The sequence below is a fragment of the Manis javanica genome, chromosome 5 (assembly GCF_040802235.1).
Source record: "Manis javanica isolate MJ-LG chromosome 5, MJ_LKY, whole genome shotgun sequence".
Taxonomy (NCBI): domain Eukaryota; kingdom Metazoa; phylum Chordata; class Mammalia; order Pholidota; family Manidae; genus Manis; species Manis javanica.
This window is the reverse complement of record NC_133160.1, coordinates 58,870,635-58,896,770: the sequence shown is the minus strand read 5'-3', so window position 1 is coordinate 58,896,770 and position 26,136 is coordinate 58,870,635. Positions and strand designations below refer to the sequence as shown.

The following is a 26,136-nucleotide window of genomic DNA, read 5'->3' as shown; positions in this document are numbered from 1 at the left end:
TGAATGGCCATATTATTCATTTAAAATGATAAGTCTATTGAAAGACACAATTTTAATTAAAGATACCATACAATGATTTTTAAAAAATGAAAGTATTTCTTCTATATAGGAAATTTATTATGAAAATATAAATGAAAGCCAGGAACCCAATAATCAAATCAGTGAAATATGCTGTATCTTCACCTTGATAAAGAACACAACAAAAACATTATCATTACGAAATAATGCACCTTTGTTCCATAAATCAGTGTTTCTCACATAGCCAATTGCACTGTTTATTTCAATCACATTTGAAATACAAAATCCTGCTTCTGTCAGAAAGCAATGGGTCTTAATTCTGTATTTTTAATCACACACTGACCCAATCTAAAAATTTGAACTTAATTATTTTTTCAGCTTCATTTAAAAAAATGTAATGTGAAATAATAAGTAGTAAATATTCTTGCTTGAGAATGATTTCTCATTTGAATTTAAAGTCAAGGCAATGTTCATCAACAAATGTTGCACAGTATTTATTTAAATTTCTTTTAACTTAATCCCAAGACATACTTTTGACTCTACACAATTTACCAAGGATTTAACTATTTGTTAATATTTATTTTTGAGGAATGAAATTTTAGAAATTTATCCAGACAACTAAGGTCATGTAAGTCAGAAAACCTTTATCTTCTCACAGAAATTTATTATGTATGAAGTAAAATTTGTACAGAAATATGTAAAAACATATAAAAGAGATACAAGCAAATTTGATTTGATTTAGACATACTGTTCTATCAGGCCCTTTAAGAAAGCTATACGGAGGACCACCACTGTGCATAACATGGGGATTTAGAAATCACCAGAGTCTTTGGTAGTCAGTGGTCAGAGACCATATCATGGGTGTGTGCATGTGTGTGTGTGTGTGTGTGTTTCTAGAAATAGATATTGAGATAAAAATTTGAGTGCAAATAATAATTTTGAAGTACAAATGTCACTGATAAGAGATGTGAGAAAACAATAGGGAGAAGGCAGTGATAAAGGATGCTCTGCAGTCAGCTATCGTGGTGGGAAAATGGAATTTAACCCACTAGGGAAACTCTAGTGTAAAATCACACTTCAAAATTCTCTCATTTTAGAGGGAAGGGAGCTATATATTTATCCCAGAGTGCTGTGAATCCCCTGGTCATTCCCAGCACTAAGAGTGAACAGAGAGCTTTCTTTTGTGTTTCCAGAAAATGTCTTAAGGCACAAGGATGCAGAGACTAGCACTGGTAACTAACTATAGTATACTGAACTACTTGCACTATTAGGTCATGGCAATAAAAGTTACTGTCTTCACCTTATGTTGCTCAGGTCTCCCTCAGGCCATACATTAAATGCATATTTCTCTTAATCTTTCCACTTCTTAAAGGTTGGTCACTTTTTTTTTTTAAACAACAAAACCAACAATTTACAAAGTGATGTGTAGTAAGAAGCCCTGCTGCTATCGCTGGCCCTGAGGATGGCCGCAGCTTCTTTTCCTTTTATTCCTCTTTTACTGCTCATACCAGATTTTCCTCCACGTAAGCCAGCATTTCAGTTATCCCTGAGCTCTTGCCCAGTGTGACAAATCACACTTTCATGCCTGCAGGTTCCTGTTCTTTGGTTGCCCTGAGTTTGTCAGAATGTGCTTCTTGCAATTGCCATTTAATATTTTGACTCAAGGGAGGCACTAACCAGTACCCTAAGAAATTTCTTTAGCTCCAGACATACTTATTCCTGCACACATTACAGAGCAGCAACTCTACTTCTTCATGGTGAAGGTGGCCACTTATCTCTGCCAGTAGAATATCTCTCCTATTTTGTTGTTTTAAAGACGTGAAGGGCTCAGAGTAACTAAGTTGAGTTAATAATTTTAAGTTTAGTGGAATCCTTCATAAGTTCTTGTATAAACATATCCTTTCCTTCATAATCAGGACTCCTAGTTCAAAAGGCCAAAAGTTATTCACTGAGGCAAAAATTACTCTTGTCCCTGGAACAGCAGTGAGAGAACACTCAGACAAGGATATTCTATCTATTGGGAATATCAAAGGAATTAGGCTCAAAGGATTCCATGGTACTGTGCTCATTGTTGCACTACCTTTGCATACTGAGGATTGCTTTTCCAAAGCACTGTTCATAATCCTATTAATAAATCAGTCAACTTATTAGCCCTGAAGTAGACATGCTGGCTAAAGTACTTCACACAGAGAAGGAAAACACATAGACACTCGTGGCAAAGCAAAATCACACTAGACAAAGTTAAGCAGGCAAGGAAGACCTTATTCAAGACTATTGCTATAGGGTAGGAGACTAAATTCAACTTCTCTGAAACAAAAGAGCATTGGGGTGAGTGAGTGGAAAAATATTTGGGGGTGGGGTTGATCAATGATTTGTGTCCATCACATTGAGTTATTCCTGAGTTTGCAAATGTTTTATTTTGTGATTGGGCTAATTGTTTTATAAAAATTAGGCTAATTTTTTATGTTTGCTAATTGCTGCCCATTGAAGTTAAGTTCCTACCCTCCTTCAGAGACTGGAAAATCGGGGTGTTATTTTCTTTCCCATTTACATTTCAGAGAGATGGTTCCCAGGTCCTTGAGAAAGACATTTCCTGAGTCATAAAACTGGCAAGGGCCTGAGAGTTTTTCACACATTTCAAAGGGACAGAGAAAGAACTGACAATTCAAAGAAATACTCTAAGAAAAGGTAGGTCATGGGCCTATAGTCAGGAAAAAACCTGTCAAAAGTTTAGTCAAGCTGAGAACTTTAATGCCTGTCTTGGTCATCCATAATATGTACCATTACCATTCAAGGTGGAAATAATCCAATGTAATCAGTCTGTCACATGGTGGCTAGCTCAGCTCCTTAAACGATGGTGCCATACCTAAGGTTTAACTTCAGTGTTGCTAACTGGCAGAGCATTCAGCAGTGGCAATACTTATTACAGGCTTGGTGAGAGGAAGTCCATATTGGGAGGCCCAGACGTATATACCATGCCTGCTATTATAGCTATTGCTTTCATTAAGACAAAGTGTAAGCAGCAGGGTCACAGTGGATGGAACATTTTTCTTATTTTATGTGTTTTGTGTTGTTTTCAGTTTCATTATTTGGTATTTTAGCAATGCTACAATTAATATACAGGTGATAGATACATCCTTGTTCACTTATGTGTGCCTACCTGTAGATCTAATTTTTACCTAAGTTGTTTAGTCAATTGTATGTGTATTGATAATTTTGTTCAATTAATTTGATTAAGCTAATTTCAAAGATGGAGATGTTTCAGAGCTAGGCTACACTCCCTTTAATGGCCATATGTTTTCTGTTCACTTAACTCCTGGAGCATAGATTTAAGTTGCAACCCAGTGTATACAACCTCCCAACTCTTGGCATTTCTGGATTCCTGGAATTTGTGTTAGAGTTAGCAATAGGGTTTGATTAATTAATCAAATCCTCACATGATAAAAATACAGGGACATGCATGATGATTTCTTGTTCAAGAATGCTTTTTGCTGTTTTGTTTTGATTTTTTGATGTTTTGTTAAAATTCTTCATAATAGCCTAACTCAATATTACTCAAATGTCCATAAGTATTTGATAGGATATATAAGGTTTGGTATGTTAACAAATGAGACATTATAAAGCTTTGGGGAAGAATAATTTTCCTCTACTCTTTAAGGTTCTTCTAGCTGGTCTAAGTGTCAAATTGACATGAGACAAATTAACAGGAGAAAAAAAACAAAGCTTATTATGTGCATACAGGGAATCCATAGACATGAGATTCCAAAGACAGTCAAAGAATATTAGGTATATATGTCATCCTGAATCATGGAGAAGGGTGTAGGTTCCTGAGACTTTAAAGGAAAAGGGAAGCAATTCACAGAAATATGAAAGAGTAAATGCTTGGTAAACAAATGTTTGCTGGGCCACACAGAAACAATGGGACATAGAGAGGAATTTTACCACATACTTTGCTAAATTCCTCCCTATCATACCTAGTTCATATTATAATATTTTTGTTTGGTTTTTGGTTTTATTATCTGGTATTTTGGTAATCTATAATGATAGCCCTTTGCTTGCAGCACTTCCTCCATCTAAATTCTTTTTAGGGCATTGAGGGATGGAGAAGATCAAAGTTTCTTTCTGAGCTTTTGGGCCTTGATTGTCTTCAGTTCTACATAATCTGTATGCCAAGTGGCACGTCTTGGGGCAGCCTGCCCTTGGCCGCTACATAGGCATATGTGAAGTAAAGTAAGACCACTAAAAAATGGGGATGAGTCACACAAACATTATGTTGAGTAACTGATGTCAGATCCAAATGAATATATACTATATGAATCTATTTAAATAAAGGACATAGCTGCCAAACCTGTATATATAGTAAGTATTGTGTTAGAATTCAGGATAATGTATTTGTTTCTTTCAGAGGGGAAAGTAGGAGGGAGCTATGATTGGAAGGGACATAAAAATTACTCCTAGAATGCTGGTGAAGTCCCCTTCTTGACCTGTTTGTGATTGCACAGACATTTGTGTGAAAATTATAGAACTGTATGACTATGTATTACCTGTATTATGCCTCCCAATAAAAAAAAAATTAATGCCTCAGAGCTGTACATGAAAATCATTATATCCCAAAACATGGTTAGACTTTTCTTATTCCTTTGTAAAAATTGTTTTTCTTGAACTTTTCTTTGTTCACCAAAAAGAACAGATTATAATGTTATAAGAATAAACTATAAGAGTATGAAAAAGTTTTCTTGATATCAACTTCTCTTAATTAAATATTCTTTTTGATAATCTATTTATTTTTTACTTGTCACTGAGGCCATTTTATTTTGTACACAAAAATCACTGGAGATCTTGTCTGTGGACACTGTGGAGATGCACTATAGCCACGCATGGCTCTAGACACTTGAAAGGAAAGATGATTTGTGTCAATCACATGATTATAGAGCTAGGGTTTCCAACAAGAACCCAAATGGTCGAGCCTGGCTTCTGTAGCAGTTCTAAGAAAGTGAAGGGAGAACATCAAGGGGTGAAAGAGGGAATTTAACTACCAGAGGCCCCTTCAAGTATCAACTGGGATCATGAGCTGACCATGCAAACATCAAGAGCAGACGTCTAATCAACAGAGTAGTGACAGAAGGGCTCTGGTGTTATCCTGCCCAGAGCTTACGTGGCTACAGGGTTCTTACGTGGCTAAGTTCTTGATGGCAAATTTAGTTTTGCTGCTCAGGTCCTCTTTACTTCTGAGAAGCTGGGTGTACTTGGCCAAGCCCTCGGATCAGCAGCGTGCACCAGTCTTGATCTGCTGTGAGCAGAGTCCCACCACTAGGTCAGCAATGAATGTATCTTTAGTCTCCACAGAGCTGTGAGAAGCCAGTCTGCTTCACTCCGAGCAGGAGGCAGTTGCAGGATTTCTTGCTCATAGTCTTGGAAATCTGCTTTAGGTAGGGCATTGTGAGATCATCCCCCAATATCTGGATTCATGTACTGGTGATGAACGTCTATGGAACTTCCTTGTCATCTTGGCCAAAAAGGTCTTTAATAGACACAACTGGTTAGGCCCTCATGAAGGATTTGGTCATACAGGTTGACCAGCTTGTCAGCTGTGATATATCTGCTGGGGTCATCAGGTGACTTGAAGTCCAGGTCATACCTGACCTGAAGAACTCAGAGGCAGCCACATCCATGCCAATGACAACCTTATCGGTGTAGCCTGCTATTAGCTTGCTATCCTGATCACATTCTTCAGCTTCTTTATTCTCCAGGGTGTCAGGAGCAAAAAAGCCTTCATTTCTCACAATAGTGACATATTTCTATGTCACTATTTTTCAGGTGTGGTAAACCTCTGCTCCAGAGCACATGGCTTCGCTGAAGTTTGCTGCACCAACTGGAAGAATCATGAAATTATCCATGGCCATCTTTCTGCCAGCATGAGAACCAGCGCTGATCACACTGAAAGCTGAGATTGGCAGGATGACTTCAGAATTGTCAGCCAAGTCAGCCAAGTGGAGATACAGGGGAATCCCCTCAACAGCTCCAGTCTTGCAGACAGCCATGGGCACGCTCAGAAGGTGTTAGCACCAAACTTAGATTTATTTAGATTAAGATTTATTTTCCAAATTTAGAGATGGAAAATAAATCTCTCTCTATCATCAGTTTGCCAATCTTCTCTTGTTCACTTTCTTGGTAATCAAAGCAGGCACAATAGCTTTATTGATGTGCTCATTGGCCTTTCAGATACCATAACCTACATAAAATTTCCAATTCTCCTTACCGCTCAGTATATGTTTTTCTATTTTAACCACGCTAGTGAGTGTTAAGTGGCATTATGTTGTGGCTCAAATTTGCAGCAGATTAAAGACAAGCAGCCTTTCATATTTATATTGGTTATTTGAATATTCTTCCTTTTAAGGGTCTCTTCAAGTTTTTCCCAATTTTCCAATGGGTTGACTCCCCTTCATTCATTGACCTATAGGAGTATTTTATACAATCTGAAATCAGGTGTCATTTGTTAGGTGTATGAATTACATCTATTTCTCTCCCTCTATGGCTTGTATTTTTTGCTGTTAATGTTTCTTTGATAAAAATAGTTTCTTACTATAATAATCTTTTTAAGCTTTTTGCATCTATATCTATGAGAGACATTAACTGTAATTACCCTTTCTCTTAATATTCAGATTTTTGGTGCCAAAATGTGTTGCATTGTAAATTAATTTAGAAACTATTATAACTGTATTCTCTGAACAATTTGATGCAAGATTCTTGCTGTTTAATACTTAAACATTTGGAAAATTTACTTAGGGAGATTTCTTGGAGTGTTCTTTGTGAAAACATTTTAATAAAGAATACAGTTACTTTAGTAGGTTAGGACACCTCAGATTTTCTTTTTTTTTTTTTTGAGTATCTGATTTTATTTGTATGATTTAGTGTCAAGGAGCATCTGTTCTTTTTTCTACTAAGGTATCAATGATATACAGTCTTCTGAAGGTCTCACATGAGCAATATTGTGGTTACAACATTCACCCATATTATCGAGTTCCACCCCACACCCCATTGCAGTCACTGTCTATCAGCGTAGTAAGATGCTATAGAGTCACTACTTGTTTTCTCTGTGCTATAGTGTCTTCCCTGTGATCCTGCTACATTATTTGTGCTCATCATAATGCCCTTTAATCCCTTTCTCCCTCCCTCCCCACTCATCCTCCCCTATCCCTTCCCTTTGGTAAACACCAGACCCTTCTTGGAGTCTGTGAATCTGCTGCAGTTTTGTTCCTTCTGTTTTGCTTTATTGTTACACTCCACAAATGAGTGAAATCATTTGGTACTTGTCTTTCTCCAACTGGCTTATTTCACTGAGCATAATACCCTTTGCTCCATTCATGTTGTTACAACAGGTAGGATTTGTTCTTTTCTTAAGGCTGAATAATATTCCATTTTGTATATATACCACATTTTCTTTATCTATTCATCTACTGATGGACACTTAGGTTGCTTCCATATCTTGGCTATTGTAATAGTGCTGCAATAACCATAGGGGTGCATATGTCTCTTTGAATCTGATATCTTGTTTTATTTGGGTAAGTTCCTAGCAGTGAAATTCCTGGGTCAAATGGTATTTCTATTTTTATTTCTTTGAGAAACCTCCATAATGTTTCCACAATGGTTTAACTAATTTACATTCCCATACCAGTGTAGGAGGGTTCCCCTTTCTCTGCATCCTTACCAGCATTTGTTCCTTGTCTTTTGGATGTTGGCCATCCTAACTGCAGTGACGTAGTATTGCCCTGTGATTTTAAACTGCATTTCCCTGATAATTAGTGATATGGAGCCTGTTGGTCATCTGAATTTCTTCTTTGCAGAAGTATCTTTTCAGAACTTCTGACCATTTTTTAATCTGGTTATTCGCTTTCTGAGTGATGAGACGGGTGAGTTCTTTATATATTTTGGATGTTAACCCCTTGTTGGATATGTTGCTTACAAAAATTCTCCCATACTGTAGGGTGCGTTTTGTTCTACTGATGGTGTTCTTTGTTGTACAGAAGCTTTTTAGTTCAATGTAGTCCCATTTTTTCATTTGTTCTTTTTTTTCCCTTGCCTGAGGAGACGTGTTCAGGAAAAAGTTGCTCGTATTTATATTCAAGAGATTTTTGCCTATGTTTTCTTCTGAGAGTTTTAGAGTTTCATAACTTACATTCAGGTCTTTCATCCATTTCAAGAAATGTGTTTATAATATTCTATTGTTCTTTTATTGACTGTAAGATCTGTATGGTGCCCTCTTGTTATTATTCTTTTTTTTTTTTTTTTTAGAGGGCATCTCTCATATTTATTGATAAAATGGTTGTTAACAACAATAAAATTCTGTATAGGGGAGTCAATGCTCACTGCACAATCATTAATGCATCTCAAGCCTAATTCTCGTCAGTCTCCAATCTTCTGAAGCATAACGAACAAGTTCTTACATGGTGAATGAATTCTTAAATAGTGAATAAGTTCTTACATGGTGAACAGTACAAGGGCAGTCATCACAGAAACTTTTGGTTTTGGTCACGCATTATGAACTAAAAACAATTAGGTCAAATATGAATATTCATTTGATTTTTATACTTGATTTATATGTGGATCCCACATTTCTCCCTTTGTTATTATTATTATTTTTATTTTTAATAAAATGTGAAGTCTTAGGTAGATGCAAGATAAAGGTAGAAAACATAGTTTAGTGTTGTAAGAGAGCAATTGTAGATGATCAGGTGTGTGCCTATAGACTATGCGTTAATCCAAGCTAGACAAGGGCATTAAAACATCCACAGATGCAGAAGATTTCTCTCAAAACAGGGGGGGTGAGGTTCTAAGCCTCACCACTGTTGATCTCCAATTTCTCACCTGATGGCCCCCCTGTGACTGTGCCTGTCTTAGATTGTTCCTCCCTTGAGGAATCTTACCCATCTCTGGCTAACCAGTCATCTTCCGGGGCCATACAGGGAGATGTAAAGTTCGTAAGTGAGAGAGAAGCCATATTGTTTGCAAAGGTTAGCTTTTTACTTCTTTGCAGATTTATGCCCTGTGGCTTCTATGCCCAGCATTTGTCTTAAGGTATTCTTACCACTCGGAGGAATTATGATACTCAGTAAATTCGATATGAGGCACAAATTATATTTAGGGGTTGTGATTAGGAAGGAAGAAGAAAAGCTATAGAGGTAGCAGATGGAAGAGAACATGGGAGGATTGATTATTTCTTGGACATATCTTCTTGTAGAGTAACTTAAGCATGTATAGGTTTTAACTACTAATTAAATTGTACACACACATTAACATAATAGGAATACAGTTACATAACCAAAGCAGATCTATAATTACCAGCCATCTCCAGTGAAGCCAAGAAAACCAGTTAGGCATCGTAGGCATTTGTGAAAATTTGTCTATGATATGATGGATATTGTCCAAATGTACTTGAACAGTCTGAGAGAAATCAGACAAATTAAAACAACCCATTCCTGGGAACTGTTCACATCCCATACGCTCTTTTAACAGTAGATAGTCTGTACTTGTAAGATTTTGGAGCACTACAACTTGCACTTCTCCTAATTCTTGGTTGATTTCCAACAGTATAGGTCCAGTCAAATTTGTTGTTTTACTGAAAGCACAAACCAACTTAGATATCTCCTTCTTCATTCCAATGGTGAGTCCAGGAACCGGTGGGATGGATGCAGCTACAACTGCGGCATCGCCTGGATCTTTGTTGAGGTTTTCTGATGATCATCTTCTGGTATGACTCTTCCAGAGAGTGCTGATGTTGGAAGTTCTTCTTCATATCGTGTCTTAGTTCATTTTCTGGGTAGCCAAATTAGGCTTTGATCCTCTGTATAAACAGAAATAGACCCTTTGTCCTCAATTTGATATGCCCTTTATACCATTGTGTAGAACTCATTGGAGGTCACCACACAGGAACTGCTTTTTTTTTTTTTGGTTATCATTAATCTATACTTACATGACAAATATTATGTTTACTAGGCTCTTCCCTATACCAGGTCCCCGCTATAAACCCCTTTACAGTCAATCAGCATAAGAAAATGTTGTAGAATCACTATTTGTCCTCTCTGTGTTGTACAGCCCTCCCCTTTCTCCCACACCCCCATGCATGCTGATCTTAATACCCCCCTTCTTCCTTCCCCTGCTTATCCCTCCCTACCCACCCATCCTCCCCAGTCCCTTTCCCTTTGGTACCTGTTAGTACATTCTTGGGTTCTGTGATTCTGCTGCTGTTTTGTTCCTTCAGTTTTTCCTTTGTTCTTATACTCCACAGATGAGTGAAATCATTTGGTATTTCTCTTTCTCTGCTTGGCTTATTTCGCTGAGCATAATACCCTCCAGCTTCATCCATGTTGCTGCAAATGGTAGGATTTGCCCTTTTCTCATGGCTGAGTAGTATTCCATTGTGTATATGTACCACATCTTCTTTATCCATTCATCTACCAATGGACATTTAGATTGCTTCCAATTCTTGGCTATTGTAAATAGTGCTGTGATAAACATAGGGGTGCATCTGTCTTTCTCAAACTTGATTGCTGCGTTCTTAGGGTAAATTCCTAGGAGTGGAATTCCTGGGTCAAATGGTAAGTCTGTTTTGAGCATTTTGAAGAACCTCCATACTGCTTTCCACAATGGTTGAACTAATTTACATTCCACCAGCAGTGTAGGAGGGTTCCCCTTTCTCCACAGCCTTGCCAACATTTGTTGTTGTTTGTCTTTTGGATGGCAGCCATCCTTACTGGTGTGAGGTGATACCTCATTTTAGTTTTAATTTGCATTTCTCTGATAATTAGTGATGTGGAGCATCTTTTCATGTGTCTGTTGGCCATATGTATTTCTTTTTTGGAGAACTGTCTGTTCAGTTCCTCTGCCCATTTTTTAATTTGATTATTTGTTTTTTGTTTGTTGAGGTGGGTTATATTCTCCCATATTGTAGGGTACCTTTTTGTTCTAATCATGGTGTCTTTTGCTGTACAGAAGCTTTTCAGCTCAATATAGTCCCACTTTTTCATTTTTGCTGTTGTTTTCCTTCCCCGGGGAGATATGTTCAAGAAGAGGTCACTCATGTTTATGTCTAAAAGGTTTTTGCCTATGTTTTTTTCCATGAGTTTAATGGTTTCATGACTTACATTCAGTTCTTTGATACATTTTGAATTTACTTATGTGTATGTGGTTAGACAATGGTCCAGTTTCATTCTCCTACATGTAGCTGTCCAGTTTTGCCAGCACCATCTGTTGAAGAGACTGTCAGTTTGCCATTGTATGTCCACGGCTCCTTTATCAAATATTTATTGACCATATATGTTTGGGTTCATGTCTGGAGTTTCTAATCTGTTCCATTGGTCTGTGGCTCTGTTGTTGTGCCAGTACCAAACTGTCTTGATTACTATGGCTTTGTAGTAGAGCTTGAAGTTGAGAAGTGAGATCCACTCTACTTTATTCATCTTTCTCAGGATTTCTTTGGCTATTCAGGGTCTTTGCTGTTTCCATATGAATTTTTGTATTATTTGTTCCAGTTCATTGAAGAATGTTCCTGGTAATTTGATAGGGATTGCATCAAATCTGTATATTTCATTGGGCAGGATGGCCATTTTGACAATATTAATTCTTCCTAGCCATGAGCATGGGATGAGTTTCCATTTGTCAGTGTCCCCTTTAATTTCCCTTAAGAGTGACTTGTAGTTTTCAGGGTATAGGTCATTCACTTCTTTAGTTAGGTTTATTCCTAGGTATTTTATTCTTTTTGATGCAATTGTGAATGGAATTGTTTTCCTGATTTCTTTTTCTATTGGTTCATTGTTAGTGTATAGGAAAGCTACAGATTTCTGTGTGTTAATTTTGTATCCTGCAACTTTGCTGTATTCTGATATCAGTTCTAGTAGTTTTGGAGTGGAGTCTTTAGGGTTTTTTATGTACAGTATCACATCATCTGCAAATAGTGACAGTTTAACTTCTTCTTTACCAATCTGGATTCCTTGTATTTTTTTCTTTTGTCTAATTGCCATGGCTAGGACTTCTAGTTCTATGTTAAATAACAGTGGGGAGAGTGGGCATCCCTGTCTAGTTCCCGATCTCAGAGGAAATGCTTTCAGCTTCTCGCTGTTCAGTATAATGTTGGCTGTGGGTTTATTGTATATGTCCTCTATTATGTTGAGGTACTTGCCCTCTATTTCCATTTTGCTGAGAATTTTCATCATGAGTGGATGTTGAATTTTGTCAAATGCTTTCTCAGCATCTATGGAGATGATCATGTGGTTTTTGTCTTTCTTTTTGTTGATGTGGTGGATGATGTTGATGGATTTTCGAATGTTGTACCATCCTTGCATCCCTGCGATGAATCCCTTTTCATATGCTGTTGAATTCTGTTTGATAATATTTTATTGAGTATTTTTGCATCTACATTCATCAGAGATATTGGTCTGTAATTTTCTTTTTTGGTGGTGTCTTTGCCTGGTTTTGGTATTAGGGTGATGTTGGCTTCATAGAATGAGGTTGGGAGTATTCCCTCCTCTTCTATTTTTTGGAAAACTTTAAGGAGAATGGGTATTATGTCTTCTCTGTGTGTCTGATAAAATTCCGAGGTAAATCCATCTGGCCCCGGGGTTTAGTTCTTGGGTAGTTTTTTGATTACCGTTTCAATTTCTTTGCTCATAATTGGTTTGTTTAACTTTTGTGTTTCTTCCTTGGTCAGTCTTGGGAGGTTGTATTTTTCTAGGAAGTTGTCCATTTCATCTACGTTTTCCAGCTTGTTGGCATATAGGTTTTCATAGTAGTCTTTAATAATTCTTTGTATTTCTGTGGAGTCTGTCATGATTTTTCCGTTCTCATTTCTGATTCTGTTGATTTGTGTTGATTCTCTTTTTCTCTTAATATGTTTGGCTAGAGCCTTACCTATTTGGTTTATTTTCTCAAAGAACCATCTCTTGGTTTTGTTGATTTTTGCTATTGTTTTATTCTCAATTTTGTTTATTTCTTCTCTGATCTTTATTATGTCCCTCCTTCTGCTGACTTTAGGCCTCATTTGTTCTTCATTTTTCAGTTTCGATAATTGTGATGTTAGATTATTCATTTGGGATTCTTCTTCTTTCTTCAAGTGTGCCTCGATCGCTATATACTTTTCTCTTAAGACTGCTTTCGCTGTGTCCCACAGAAGTTGGGGTTTTGTGTTGTTGTCGTCATTTGTTTCTATATATTCCTTGATCTCTATTTTGATTTGTTCATTGATCCATTGATTATTTAGAAGCATGTTGTTAAGCCTCCATGTGTTTGTGAGCCTTTTTTTTCTTTGTAGAATTTATTTCTAGTTTTATACCTTTGTGGTCTGAAAAGTTGGTTGGTAGAATTTTAATATTTTGGAATTTGCTGAGGTTCTTTTTGTGAGCTAGTATGTGGTCTAATCTGGAGAATGTTCCATGTGCACTTGAGAAGAATGTATATCCTGATGCTCTTGGATGTAGAGTTCTATAGATGTCTGTTAAGTCCATCTGTTCTAGTGTGTTGTTCAGTGCCTGTGTGTCCTTACTTATTTTCTGCCCGGTGGATCTATCCTTTGGAGTGAGTGGTGTGTTGAAGTGTCCTAAAACGAATGCATTGCAGTCTATTTCCCCCTTTAGTTCTGTTAGTATTTGTTTCACATATGCTGGTGCTCCTCTGTTGGGTGCATATATATTTAGAATGGTTATATCTTTTTGTTGGACTGAGCCCTTTATCATTATGTAGTGTCCTTGTTTACCTCTTGTTACTTTCTTTGTTTTGAAGTCTATTTTGTCTGATATTAGTACTGCAACCCCTGCTTTCTTCTCACTGTTGTTTGCCTGAAATATGTTTTTCCATCCCTTGACTTTTAGTCTGTGCATGTCTTTGGGTTTAAGGTGAGTTTCTTGTAAGCAGCATATAGATGGGTCTTGCTTTTTTATCCATTCTATTACTCTGTGTCTTTTGATTGGTGCATTAAGTCCATTTACATTTAAGGTGACTATTGAGAGATATGTACTTATTGCCATTGCAGGCTTTAGATTCGTGGTTACCAAAGGTTCAGGGTTAGCCTCTTTAGTATATTACTGCCTAACTTAGCTCGCTTATTGAGCTGTTATATACATTGTCTTGAGATTCTTTTCCTCTCTCACTTCTTATTCCTCCTCCTCCATTCTTCATATGTTGTGTGTTTTGTTCTCTGCTGTTTTTAGGAGTGCTCCCATCTAGAGCAGGCCCTGTAAGATGCCCTGTAGAGGGTGTTTGTGGGAGGCAAATTCCCTCAACTTTTGCTTGTCTGGGAATTATTTAATCCCCCCATCATATTTAAATGATAGTCATGCTGGATACAGTATCCTTGGTTCAAGGCCCTTCTGTTTCATTGCATTAAATATATCATGCCATTCTCTTCTGGCCTGTAGGGTTTCTGTCGAGAAGTCTGATGTTAGCCTGATGGGTGTTCCTTTATAGGTGACCTTTTTCTCTCTAGCTGCCTTTAAAACTCTTTCCTTGTCCTTGATCCTTGCCATTTTTATTATTATGTGTCTTGGTGTTGTCTTCCTCGTATCCTTTCTGTTGGGGGTTCTGTGTATTTCTGTGGTCTGTTCGATTATTTCCTCCCCCAGTTTGGGGAAGTTTTCAGCAATCATTTTTTGAAAGACACTTTGTATCTCTTTTCCTCTTTCTTCTTCTTCTGGTACCCCTATAATATGGATATTGTTTCTTTTGGATTGGTCACATAGTTCTCTGAGTATTGTTTCGTTCTTGGAGATCCTTTTATCTCTCTCTGTGTCAGCCTCCATACGTTCCTGTTCTCTGGTTTCTATTCCTTCAATGGCCTCTTGCATCTTATCCATTCTGCTTATAAATCCTTCCAGGGTTTGTTTCACTTTTGTAATCTCCTTCCTGTAATCTTTGATATCCCTCTGAACTTCATCCCATTGCTCTTGCATTTTTCTCTGCATCTTCGTCAGCATGTTCATGATTTTTATTTTGAATTCTTTTTCAGGAAGACTGGTTAGGTCTGTCTCCTTCTCAGGTGTTGACTCTGTGATCTTTGTCTGCCTGTAGTTTTGCCTTTTCATGGTGCTAGAGACAGTTTGCAGAGCTGGTACGAGTGACAGCTGGAAGAGCTTTCCTTCTTATTGGTTTGTGGCCTTCCTCACCTGGGAGAACAGCGACCTCTAGTGGCTTGTGCTGCGAAGCTGTGTGCAGACAGGGCTTCTTCTTCCTGCCTGGCTTCTATGGAGTTTATCTCTGCTCTCGCTGTGGGTGTGGCCTAGCTCAGGCTGCTGCTCCAAAATGGTGGAGCCCCATTGTAGGAGCAGCGGCTGGGAGGCTGTTTATCTCCGTAAGGGGCCTCTGTGCTCCCTGCTGCCCAGGGGTTTAGAGTGCCCAGAGAACCCAACATTCCTTGCCTCTGTACTAAGTGTGCTGCCCTGCCCCTTTAAGACTTCCAAAAAGCACTCTCCAAACCAAAACAACAGCAAAAAAAAAAAAAAAAAAACAACTCTCACTTTTCTTTGTCCTCAGGCACTGGCCTTAGGCACCCACACACCAATCTTGCTGCCCTGTTTCCATAGTATTGGGGTCCTGTCCCTTTAAGACTTCCAAAAAGCACTCACCAAAAAAAAAAAAAAAAAAATGGCCGCTCCTATTTCTTTGTTCTCAGGCATCAGCCTCAGGCACCTGCTCACCGGTCCTGCTGCCCTGTTTCCCTAGTATCCAGGACCCCACGCATGCACTGTGTCTGTGCTCTGGTCTGGATGGCTGGGGCTGGGTGTTTAGCAGTCCTGGGCTCCCTATCCCTCCCTGCTGACTCCTCTCCTCCTGCCAGGAGCTGGGGGCAGGGGTGCTCTGGTCCCGCTGGGCTGGGGCTTGTATCTTACCCCCTTCCCAAGCTGCTGGGTTCTCTCAGGTGTGGATGTGGTCTGGATGTTGTCCTGTGTCCTCTGGTCTCTATTTTAGGAAGAGTTGTCTTTGTTATATTTTCATAGATAAATGTGGTTTTGGGAGGAGATTTCTGCTGCTCTACTCATGCCACCATCTTGGTTCCGCCCCCTCTCTTGTTTTTATTCTTGATGATTCTGATCTCTGTTTTCTCTCCTATAACTTTTGTCAAGGTTTCATTAATCTTACAAATAATTTTAAATACCAAAAATTAGGGTTTTTTAATTTTATCTATTTAATTCCTTTTGTTTTATATTCAAATTTTTTATCATTTACATTTTTATATTTTTCTTAGTTTCATTCATATAAATGCAATAATATATAATGCTGGCATAAAATATGACATAATGATATATATCATATATATTATATATAGTCTCTGAAAACTTATTTAGCAGAATCTCACAAGTTTTATTCTTTCTTCTCATTTTTATTAGTTCAAATTTTTTCCAAATACTGTGTGTGATCTCTTGACTAATTTCTTATGTAGAAATATATTGATTAATTTTGTAATTTTATTGCCATAAGAGAATACCATCTGAATAGTTATAATATCTTGAAATTTGGTTAAGCTTTGTAAATTTTGGTGAATAGTCTGCATACACAAGAAAGTAATGAAATCTGTTTTTGTTAAATATAATATTTTAATGAGATCAAGTATGTCAATTAGGCCAAATATTAATATTGTCCTTTAAATCTTTTATATGCTTACTGATCATTCGTCTGCTTGCTCTTTCAGCTATTGATAAAGTTATATACTTCTATTTCACCTTGTTCTTTCACTATTTTAAAAATATCTTGGAACTATATTTTTGTGCATAAGGAGTCTGTAGTTTGAAAACTTCTAAGTATATTGATTTTTTTATTTTTATCATGAAATATCCCTCTTTATCTCTTATATTAACTCTTGCCTTAATAATTTCTTTGTGCAATATTAATCAAGATTAGCAAGCTTCTTAAATTTTTTCCCATCCTTTTTTGTACTTCTTCTGATATGTATGTTTCTTGTAAATAGCAGATGCTACTTTTTGTTTGTTAGTTTATTTTTTTGGTTTTAACCAGTCTGACATTGTTAGTTTTAATTAAAATATTTGTTCCATTGATATTGAATTTAGTTAGTTTATTTTGATTTGTATCCATGACCTTTTGTTACTTTTTGACCTACCTGAGTTTTTTGTTCCTTTTCTTTTATCTTTTGGCTTCCTTGGGATTAATAAAATATTAATTGTTTTTATTATTTCATTATTTTCCTCTATTATTGTGTTAGAGATGTAATCTTTCTCTTCTTGATATTTAATACGCATCTTAGACAAATGGATGCATTGATGTATGCAACCAATTTATCACTGCCCAGATAGTTCAAGAAGCTTAGAATTACTACAATCCATTTACCATTCTCCTAAAATTATTCAGGAACATATTTTAAATAGAAAATTTTTAGAATACCTAAACTATTAAAAATATGAGGTCAAAAATGATTTCAGACATAAAGTTTCATAGTATTTAGTTTCTCTGCATCTTTCCAAAAAAATAATTAGAAAGTGATTCTGTACTTTTTAAATATAAGAAAAAGGGAAGATACAGACCCATGAAAAAGAGTATTAAATCCACTTTTTTATATACTTGATATATTACTAAGTGGTACAAATTTGCCTTCATAGAATTTTCTTCTCTCTGCAAGTCCATTCACAATACTTGTTTCTGCAACAGCCAATAAAATAAATCATAATATTATAAATCTGTGTTTTGTGATTTTAATCTTTAGAATTTTCTTACAGATTAATAAAATTATGCTCACATTCAGGCTAGAATAGAATATAAATGTTATAAATCCTGACAACTAAAAAAAAAGAAAAGATATGGTGATATGGCTATTAGACGTTGGGATATTTATGGAGAGGAAAGTTGTATGGAAAGAAACCTAAGTTAGATAATTTTATACCACATATAATGTGGAGTTAAGGATATAGTTCTATAATTTAAAATTATAAAGCTAACCAATGAAGAACAAAATCTTTCTGAAATATTTTTAAGAGGAAAAAACATAGGTTGAGTCATTGTGTAAATGTGCTAAACACTGTCTTTCACAGCAGTATGTTAATGGTAAACACTCAATTAGGTAAATCAAGAAATGGAGTGATGACTATATATCTGTAGTAAATTATTCTTACAGACTCCACTCTAGTTTATTCAAGTAGAATAGGCCCTATTAAAATACTTTAGACATCTTACACCATTTTCAGGAGTTCTTCAGTCAATTTTGGACACTTTACAACTAGGTACAAAACAGTCAGATTCACTAAATCTAGGAAAAACTATCACAGTGCAGGAGTTCTAAAACACAGATAACACCTGTTTCACCTGTCCCCTGCATGTACGACTCTCAAGACTATTTGCTCCATACAAATGTCACACATCTGCCTAGAATAGCAGAAGCCCCTGTATGCTCGCTAGAACCGTGTATAGCTGCTACCCAGTGTCATTCATTTCTGCCTCCAAGTCTAATAAGGAAGCATTTGATAAGTAAAGATGTCACTCACATGTTTGCATTCTGGAGGCAAATGAATCTCAGAAATGTAAAAATGGCTAAAGTTAGTGTAATTCTTCTTCTCCTTATTCCTCCTCTTTGTTCCTTCCCCTCTTTCCTCCTCTTCCTCTTCCTCTTCCTCCTTCTCCTCCTTCTTCTTCTTTGGCTTAACACAAATAAATTTATTCTCTCACAGCTCTAGAAGCCAGAAGTCCAAACTCAAGGTATCAGCAGAGCTGTCCTCCTTCCGGAGGCTCTGCGGGAGGATGCCACCTTGCCCCTTCCAGCTTCTGGCGGCTCCAAGAATTCTCTGATTATAGGCACATCACTGAAATCTCTTCCTCTCTTTTTTGTACACATTTCTAAAATGTTTTATAGAGACATGCCATACATCCAACTTTTCCCTAGTTTTTTTTACCCAGCAGTATTGAGATATTACTGACTTATATCTAAGTTCAAGGTGTACAAAGCAAGAACTTGAGACAAATATAATTTACAAAGTGAATCACAGTAATGGTTAGTTAACACCTCATCCCCTCACATAATGAGTACATTTAAATGTAATTCTAATAGGTACAATTATCTAATTTCTCAAATATTTACGTTTTTGATTTAGGTAGTGAATTTAAAAATGTTTTCCTCAGTAGAATATTATATTTATTACAATGTATTATATATATATAAATACAGTATTCTGTGTAACTATATAAATATAGTATTCTAGAGCAGACTTTCTAATGAAAGTAATGTATATTCATAAATATCCTCTATATCTCTTCAAATTAACAATAAAAATAATTATAGTTATAATTCCTGAATACTTATCCATGAAAAGCATTCTCTTATTTAGTTTGCACAGTGATTCTTGGATCTAGGCACAATTAGCATCACATTAAGAAAAAAAACAGAAACTTAAAAGTTAACAAATATCATACAGTAAATTCAGGTGGAAAATAACAGAACTGGTACTGGATTCTAGATTTTTCAGCTCCAATATTCACAATATCAAATATTATACTTTAAATTCGAATATGAAATCATAATGAGATTGCTGAAAATTTAGTATGTATAAGAAGCCTCTTTGAATTGAGAAACTATATTCTCATCAAAAAGATCTAATTTTGGGGAAAAATTCTTACCATGAACATACAAAAAACTAAGAATGTATCTCGCAAATGCTATGCCAATAGTTGACTCTTAAATTGACATAAAATATTTAATACTTGAACCCTCAGTTTCCGTGTGACAGTCTTAAAAAGATCACATTTATGGACATAAAAACATACACGAAGAGACACAATTCAGCTGTGCAATGAATGTGTTGAAGGGAAGAGTTCCTGCAATTGTGTGGGCTAAGATGAAGTGCACTAAATTCTTTTTGTTGTGCTTATTGTGACTGTATTTTTAGCAATTAAGCTTGGATATCCTAGCAAAAACAAACTGCACATTTACTTTAGGTTGCTTTGGCAAATACATTCTAATTTTTAAATAAGAGATTTCTTTTTTCACCTTTTAACCACCTTAAATAGAGATTTCTGTAAAAGGTATGGATAAATGAAAAAGAACTAGAAAACTTTTTATAAAACTTATTTTTAACCAGTTCATTTAGTGGTGGAAAAAGCAGATGATATCTAAAAAGCCAAAGGAAAAGAAAATGATGGTTCATAGAAATATGAATATCTTCATTTGAATGCCACTGGACTCACAATGTTCAAAACATGGAAGTTTGATAAACCCACAGGTAGATGGTCATCAAATGAGTGCATCTGTGGTACTTACAGTTAACCAATGTTGATAAATAAAAATAATGGATCTAGTTAAACTCTCATAAAGCTCTGTCAATGGACTTTTAAAATTACCAGACTTTTATTTTTTTTACACCATCCTTTTATTTCCTAAGTATTTATTTTTAAAAGAACAAAATGCAGATCTACCTGCAAGTTACTCACTGTCTTATACAGGGCGTTACAGGTTTAGCTAAATTTCTCCTGATAATTGTATTGCCTACCAATAACTATATTTCTCTTTAATCCTTTAGTAATAGAACTGAATTTTAATCTAGGATATGTTTGCCCATATAAAGTAATTTCCTTGTGCTTTAAAAATTGATGAGCTTAAGGCCTCTTTGTTAGGTAGAAAGGTAGACATGAGCAGCTTGGGAAGGGGAAGATTAGGTTCAAGGAAAAATCTGCCCAGTTAGGGGGTCCCACCTGAAGACAACAAAGGCTTTTCAGAGAGATAATTTCCTTGCCTATTGGGACCAGGTGAAACTGGTCCCAACCAGATCACAACACAGGAGCAATTGAACAAAATTAAGAACCAAGCAAACCACACCTCTTCAAATCTCATTAAAATAAAATTGCAGTTTTGCAACCCCCACCAAGGGCTTTTCTGTGTGCACTTTGGGAAAAGACACGTGCACTAAAAGGAATGGGTCTATAATTAGAACTGCCAATGAAACTACCTCACCATGTCAATCAAAGAGGTGCCTCCCCTAAATGATCAGAGCCTCTGTCTACCTTTAGTCTGGCCCACTCCTCCCTTGGAGTGTTTTTAAATAAAACTTTCACTCTGCTTCATTATTGTGTCTCTGCCTTTCAATTCTTTGTTTACGGGCTGACAAGAACCAAAGAGAACAAACGACCCATAACATTTTTGTCCTTTTTGTCTTTTTCCTGCTTCCTAGCTAGTAAGGAGATGGAATGACAAGATTGGAATAACAATACATTGGAAATCATGATGCAAAGGACAGCAGAACAATATGGAAGGGGCTCAGATCCTACACTTAGTAAAACTTCTATGTTGTCCCAAAACTGTCTATGAGAGAGAAAATAAAATTTTATTATTTATTATCTTTGTTATATTTGGGTCTACAACAGACTTGTATCTTAACTAACACATGCAGACATGAATCAAGTTTATAATTCCTAACTTTATCAAGCCTAAACAAATTTATAATAAGTATTTCATAATTATAAAACAAGTCACAGATAATCTAACTGGTCAACACACAGTTTTAAAGTATATATTATTATAATATAGAGATAATAATAAAGTGATTTATTTTTTTAAAATGCATTTCAAAATGTAAAATTTAACTCCTCTTATATTAGAAGAAAATAATGCAGTGGTTGAATGCTTACGTATATGTGTAACTGAAGACCAGCAGAGTTGTTCCATATAAGAAGTGTAGGAGGAAAGAATGATGGATGAAGGGAGGAAGGAAGGGAGAAAGAGAGATAGAAAGAGAAAAATAAAGGAAGGGAGGGAGGGAGGAAGGAAAGAAGGGAGGGAGGGAGGATAAAAAAAAAGGGTAGAGGTAAAAGTGAAACTAAAATTAAAACTGTGTTAGGTTAAGTAATGAAACAACAGACTTTTTTTTATATAATGAAAGAAAGAAACTTAATGAAAGTAGGGTAATGTACCAAGACAAATTACAAATATTGAAATTGGGGCAAATGAAGAGATATATTCTAGTTAAGTGAGGTGGCCCATCTTTAAATGTGTGTCATAACATGGGGTCACAGAAAACATGCCCTCTGTTTTATATAATACCCAGAAAAAAATTATTAATGTCAGTGTTCAAGAGTTTACTGCCTATATTTTCTTTTAGGAGTTTTGTGGTGGGCATTTTGTAATGTACATAATTATTTGATGAGTATGTTGTACATCTGAAACCTATGTAAAATTGTATACCAAGCACATTTCAATAAAAACAAAAATAAACAAAAATAAAAAATACTATTGAAAGCTGTGTCATGATTAAGAGGTGACCAGAGGAAAAATATTTTCTAAATTAAAAACAGTCGAAAACTGCTATAGGAAAGTTGTTTTTGGCACACCTCTGCAATCAATATCAGATTGTAGTTGGAAAAAAAGTAAAAAAAATTTCAATATGTAATTTACATAAATGGATTTATCACTTTTGGATAAAAAATGTAAATGTAGAATGATAACATTTTAAAACAAATTCTATTAATGAATTTAAATATCACTATTTTTTATGTTTCTGTGCTAATTTAATGCTATTCTAATTTCCTTTAAAATAATTTTATTAAAAAATCACCCCAAATATCTTGTTATATATTTGCAGTTGTTTTTGTTACAGTAACTCTATCAAAATTATTTTTAAGTAAATATATAGCTGCAAATGTATATATGTAATTTATATAAATTTATGCATATATGTAATGTTTTTCAAAGAAGTGAGCATGAAAGTCTTACTTCGATCTAAAATGTTGTGTAACTCAACTCATTATAACATTTTTATACCTTGAAGTCCTCTTCTAGATCAATTATTTCATAAAATTCTTGTTTAACATATTGCATATTCTCTCTGGATGACAATCACTCAATTTGATAGTGCTGATAGTTACGCAAACTCATGCTGACTTAGAATCATTACTTTTTAAACAGCAAACAAGTAATGGCAATGAGTTCCCAAACCCTTTTGTTCAAATGCATCCTTATCAAATAACAATCAATATGAAAATTTTAAAAATTTTCATGAAAAATACTATTTTTGTATTATTACAGTTTTTAGTAATTCCTTGATCTTTCTTTACATTTTGATTAGCTATACCTCAGTTCCATATAGACTAAAAAGGATCTCTTTTAACTTTGCAAATGTATCTGACAAACATACCATTTACTGTACTTTAATTTCATTTTTTATTAAAACTATAAATTGAAGAATCATTGTAGTCCACTGTGAAGGGTAAAGGTATACAAAATAAGCTATCACTCCAGAAATTACTGTAAATTTTACATTAATTACTACCATACATTATGCATTAATAGCCCAGGAACTTCATTGATTTTTGAAGTCTTTTTTCAGATTTCTTGGCAACTAAGTGCTGTTGATGAATAATGTAATAAATTGCTAAAACACCTGGTACTTCTTTTTAAAGTTGGCGGTAAACCTGTGTTACCCACAAACCTGTTAATGTTCCATCTGTTGTACAAGCGATGTCATTGGAAAAGGGAATGTTTTTTCCTGAGAACAATTTTAAAAGTTTCAAATATTGACAAGTTCTGTGTATTACAGTCTGTTATTCTAAATGACATCTCATCTGTTATTTTTAAAATTCCTTTTCAATTGTGCATATGGTAACCAGTTTAGACTTTGTTTTCTTTTTTTTAATTGAAGTATAGTTGATATACAATATTATATTAGTTTCAGGCATACAGCACAGTGATTTGACATTACATTACAAAATGATCATCAATATAAGCCTAGTTACCACTTGTCAAAATATATAGTTATTATAATAATATTGCAGGATATTGTATACTGTACTGTACATCTCTGTGAATTATTTTATTACAGGAAGTTTATAACTCTTAATCCCCTTCACCCACCCATCTACCACCCTTTCCTCTAGCAACTACCAGTTTATTTTTTGCATATGAATCTGCTTCTGTTTTTTTTTTTTTGTTGTTGTTCATTTGTTCTGTTTTTCATATTTCACAGATAAGTGAAATCACAACAGTAATCATCTTTCTCGACTGATACTCTAGGTCCATCCATGTTGTCACAAATAGCAAGATTTCATTCCTTTTATGGCTGAGTATATTCCATTGTGTGTGCATACCACCTCTTCTTTATCCATTTGTCCGTCAATGGACACTTATGTTGCTTCCATATCTTGCTACAGTAAATAATGCTGCAATGAACATAAGGGTGTATATGTCATTCTGAATTAGTACTTTCATTTTCTTTGGGTGAATACCCAGAAAGGCAGGATCATATGATAGTTCTGTTTTTAATTTTTTGAGGAACCTATATGATGTTTTCCATAGTGGCTGCACCAATTTACATTCATACCAACAGTGCACAAGGGTTCCCTTTTCTCCACATCCTCACCAGCAAGTTATTTCTGTCCTTCAAATAGTGTGAGGTGATGTCTCATTAGGGTTTTAATTTGATTTTCCCTGATGATTAATGATGTTGAACATGTTTTCGTGTGTTTATTGGCCATCTATATGTCTCCTTTGGAAAAATGTCTTTTCAGTTGCCCTATCCATTTTTCAGTTAGATTTTTCAGGGGGTCTTGAGTTGTATGAGTACTTTACATATTTTGGATATTAACTCCTTATTGGTCATATCACTGGCGAAGTTCTTCTCCCATTTAGTAGGTTGCCTTTTGTTTTGTTGATGGTTTTGTTAACTGTTCAGATGTTTGTTAGTTTGATTTAATATCACTTGTTTATTTTTCTGTTGTTGACATTGCCAGGGGAGACAGATTCAAAAAAATATTGCTAAGACTGATGTCCAACAGTTTAATGCTTTCTTTTAGGAGTGTATGGTTTCAAGTCTTACATTTAAGTTATTAATATATTCAAACTTATTTTAGTATATGGTATAATAAAGTGATCTAGTTTCATTTCATTCTTTTGCATGTAGAGGTTCAGTTTCCCCAACACCACTGATTGGAGAAATTGTGCTTTCTTTATTTTATATTCTTTCCTCCTTTGTCATAGACAAATTGACTATATAAACATGGGTTTATTTCTGGGTTTCCTATTCTTTTCCATTGATCTATGTGTCTGTTTTTGTCCAGTATCATACTGTTTTGATTACTATGGCTTTGCAGAAATGAGATACCTCTAGCTTAGTTCTTTCTCAAAATTGCTTTCACTATTTGGGGTCTTTTGTGATTTACCTACAAATCTAGAACTGTTTGTTCTAGTTCTCTGAAAAATGTCTTTGGTATTTTGATAGGGATTTTATTGAATCTTTAGATTGTGTTGGGTAGTAGTGTACTGATTTTAGCAATATTAATTCCTACCCATGAACATGGTGTATTTTTCCAATTATTGTGTCATTCTCAATTTCTTTCATCATCATTTTATAGTTTTCAGAGTATACATCTTTCACCTCCTTGGTTAAATTTGTTACTAGGTATATTACTCTTTTTGATGTAATTGTAAATTGGATTGTTTTCTTAATTTATTTTAGGTAGTTTGTTTTTAGTATATAGAAATACAACAGATGTCTATATGTTGATTTTTTATCTTGCAACTTTACTGAATTCATTTTTAGTTCTAATAGTTTTTTTTTAAGTGGAGTCTTTAGGATTTTCTATACATGTTATCATGTCATCTACAAATAGTGACATATTTACTTCTTCCTTACCAATTTGGGTGGCTTTGATTTCTTTTTAATGTCTGACTGCTGTGGCTAGGATTTCTAGTACTAAGTTGAATGAAAGTGATAAGAGTGGGCATCCTCATCTTGTTCTGGAACTTAGAGTTACTGATCTTCATCACTGAATTTGATGTTAGTTGTTTGTTTGTCATACATGGCCTCAATTATGATGAGGAATGTTCCTTCTATACCCATTTTGCAAAGAATTTTTATCATAAATGGATGGACAATGTTTAAATGTTTTTAATTTATCTATTGAAATGATCATATCATTTTCATCCTGCATTTTGTTAATGTGTATCACATTGATTGATTTATGGGTATTGAATCATCCTTGCATCTCTGGAATAACCTTGACTGTGGTGTATGATCCTTTTAGTATATCACTGAATCATTCGCTATTTTGTTGAGGATTTTTACATCTATGTTCATCAGGAATATTGGCCTATAATTTTCTTTTATTGTAGGGTATTGTGTTTTGTTTATCTCATTTTATTTTGCTTTCACA

At 35.2% G+C, this 26,136-nt stretch overlaps 1 pseudogene; it reads right to left on the bottom strand.

Moving 5' to 3' along the window:
* Window positions 1–5,351: 5,351 nt before the first annotated feature.
* Window positions 5,352–25,823, bottom strand: LOC108388283 (alpha-enolase pseudogene; annotated as a pseudogene).
* Window positions 25,824–26,136: the final 313 nt, after the last annotated feature.